General features: G+C 34.5%; 2 non-coding genes across 2 annotated transcripts; both read right to left on the bottom strand.

Annotated features, from left to right (window-relative positions):
* Positions 1–1,230: 1,230 nt before the first annotated feature.
* Positions 1,231–1,300, bottom strand: LOC116647785. The gene has a single exon (XR_004302388.1). It is a non-coding gene; the product is annotated as a small nucleolar RNA U2-30 (small nucleolar RNA).
* A 150-nt stretch (positions 1,301–1,450) lies between these two features.
* On the bottom strand, positions 1,451–1,530 carry LOC116647788. The gene has a single exon (XR_004302391.1). It is a non-coding gene; the product is annotated as a small nucleolar RNA U2-19 (small nucleolar RNA).
* Between the last annotated feature and the right edge of the window lie 1,585 nt (positions 1,531–3,115).

Below are 3,115 nucleotides of genomic sequence, written 5' to 3'. Positions count from 1 at the left end.
GTTGCCTAGGGCTGAAGTGGGGACAGGAGGATACGAGGAAGGTGGCTAAAGGTTACAAGGTTTACTTTTGAGACAATGAAACTGTTCTAAAATTGACGGTGGTGATGGCAGCACACATCTGCGAATGTACTAAAAACCACTGAATTGTACACTTTAAATGGGTGAATTGTATGGTATGTGAATTATACTCAATAAAGCTCTTCTAAAAATAAGTACTCAAAGAATGATGGAGACATGTCAAAAGAGTATAGAAGCCAGCTGGAAAGGACTTTCATTGGCTGGATATGGTTCTTTTGAGCACCAAAATAATTAACGATATGAATAGATTCTAACTTATTGAATAAAATGGGAATCCATGACTCCATACTGACATAAATAAATGAATACATGGGAAGTCTGTTGAGGAATGAGATATTTACACATTCTCTCTCAAAGTACTTTCCTACAAAATATTTATCAATTGTAAAGGGAAAAGGGTAACTTTACAGTGGAGAAGGCTGGCAGACACCAACTTAATCAAGTAGTCAAAGTGAACATCACAGTAATGGGACAAATGACAATCATGCACTACCCAATAGGGTGCAATGGGAGAGAGACGTAGTATCATTTCTGCGACATTCCTACATGAAATGCTCAAGCTGAATTTAATTGTGAGGAAACATTGGACAAGTCCAAGTTAAGAGACGGTCTACAAAACAACGGGGACCTATAATCTACAAGAGTGTCATCGAAGTTAAGGAGGGACTGAAACAGCATTCCATATTGAAGGAAACTAGAGATATCTGAGAACCACGTGTAACATGTGATTCTGTCCCGGATCCTTTTGCTACAAGGACATTATTGGGATCACTGGTGAAACGTGAATGGGAGGTGTGGGTTGGATGGTAGTAATGTTCCAGTGTTAATTTCCTGACTTTGATGATGGCATTGTGGTTATCCAGGAGAATGTCCTTCTTCATAGGAATCACACACTGAAGTGTTTGGGAGATGGTGGCAACTTACTCCCAGATGAGTCAGGGACATAGTTTTTTGTACTATATTAGGGACCATTCTATAAGTTTGAGATTGCTTCAAATTAAATAAAATTAATTATCATGTATGTGAAGAAACTGGACTAATGCCTGAAATCTAAGAGAAAAACAGATCATAGAAAATACAATCTCACAGGAGATCCAGATGTTGGAGTTATCAGATAATTTGTTTGTTGTTGTTGTTGTTGTTTTTCAATTCTGAGCTCAGATCAAATGTAGAAACCTTCACAGTTATAAAGGTCAGTAGTAAATCCTTTTCATCATTGCTCAGAACTGATTAGCCTTTTATAGACACACATTCCATCCCCAATTCTCATTCAACCATCAGCAAGTCCTCAGTTTTCCACTGTCATCTTTACAAACACACACACCCCCACAGACATAAGCCTTATTGTTTTAAATTACTTTATATATTTGCTTCTCAGAACTCCAGAGATCATGTATTAGGTAGACTGGAAGGTCTTCTGATGCTCAAATTTGGCTATTTTCATAAGACACATTTTTAAAATAAGATTATACTGTGTAACAAAATGGATAAAAAGCTGTAGGGTTTCATAAAAGAAATGGGATTAATGAACAATAAAGAATCAAATGGAATTCTAGAATGGAAAAAATACAATAACTAAAATTAAGAATTTATTACACAGATCTAAAGGCATTGTAGATGGAGCAAAAGAGAGAATTGGTGAGCTGGAAGAGAGTTCAGTGGGAAATACCTAGATTGAAGCACAGACAGAAAATAAAAAAGACGGAGAACACAGAAAATAACACTAATGTTACATGCAACACAATAAAAGTTCTAACATATGTTTCTGGAGTACCCAAAAAGGAGAAGAGAGAGATAATGGGGTAGAAATACTATTACTGGCCAAAATATACTAGCCAAAAATACTCTATACTTGACATAAGAATCAAACTAAATAAGGTAATTACAAAGAAACCATACTCAGGTACATTTGTAGCTAACTTGCTAAAAATTAAAAACAGAGATAAATTTTAAGAGGCACATTACTTCAAGGAAACAACCCTAAGACTGACAAATTGAAGAGATGAAACATACACAATCTAAATGTGTTTTGAATATAGTTTGAACAGATGGGATTAACAGCATATTAGACAGTGCAGAAGAAGAGATTGGTAGACTTGGAGCCATATGATGACATATCAGTGGAATGTTTCTGAAAGGAAGCACAGAGAGAAAAAAAAGAACCACACGGAAAACATAAGAGAACCAGTGACCTATGAGAGGCTATCAAGTGCTCTAACATACTTATAGTGGAAGTGCTGAAAGAGAGGGGAAAATGGAAAAATAGTGACCCCAAATTTTCCAAATCTGACAAAATCTAGAAACAAAGATCCAAGAATCTCAGCACTCACCACAAAATGATAGTGAGATCCATTATAATCAAGTAGCTGAAAGTCTGTGATAATGAGAAAATCTTAAAAGAAACAAGAGCGGAAAAAGACATTACATACAGAGAGATAAAATTATCACAGCCTTATTGTCAGAGACTACACAAGCCAGAAGACAATAGACTATAATTTTTTAAGTTGTGAGTAAAAAAGGTAGTATCAACCTAAATCTCTAAGCTTAGTGAAAATATCTTAAAAAGGAAGGTGAAATAAAAACTTTTCCACACACACACAAAAGTGAAGGAATTTATCATTAGTCTGCCTGCACTATAACAAAGTTTTATAGGCAGAAGGAACAGGATGCCAGATGGAAATTTGGATCTACACAAAGGAATAAATAGAATCTGAAATGGAAAATATGTGGTTAAATATAAAATATATTTTTCACACTTAAAAATTTGTTTAATAGACAATTGACTTTAAAAAAAGAGTAAAATGTATTATAGCGTTTATAACATGTAGAAATGAAATGTATAACAACAATGACACAAAGTATTAGATGGGAAAATGGGACTATACTATTTTAAGTTTCTAACTTTTACACGACGTGATATAATGTTATTTGAAGGAAAACTGTTATAAGTTAAAGATCCATATTATAAACCTTAGATCAAGTGTTGGCAAAATTTTCCTGTAAAGGGCCAAATAGTGAATATCTTAGACGTCAGAGG

The sequence above is a fragment of the Phoca vitulina genome, unplaced genomic scaffold, assembly GCF_004348235.1.
Source record: "Phoca vitulina isolate PV1807 unplaced genomic scaffold, GSC_HSeal_1.0 scaffold40, whole genome shotgun sequence".
NCBI lineage: Eukaryota > Metazoa > Chordata > Mammalia > Carnivora > Phocidae > Phoca > Phoca vitulina.
This window is presented reverse-complemented; position numbering and strand designations above follow the sequence as displayed.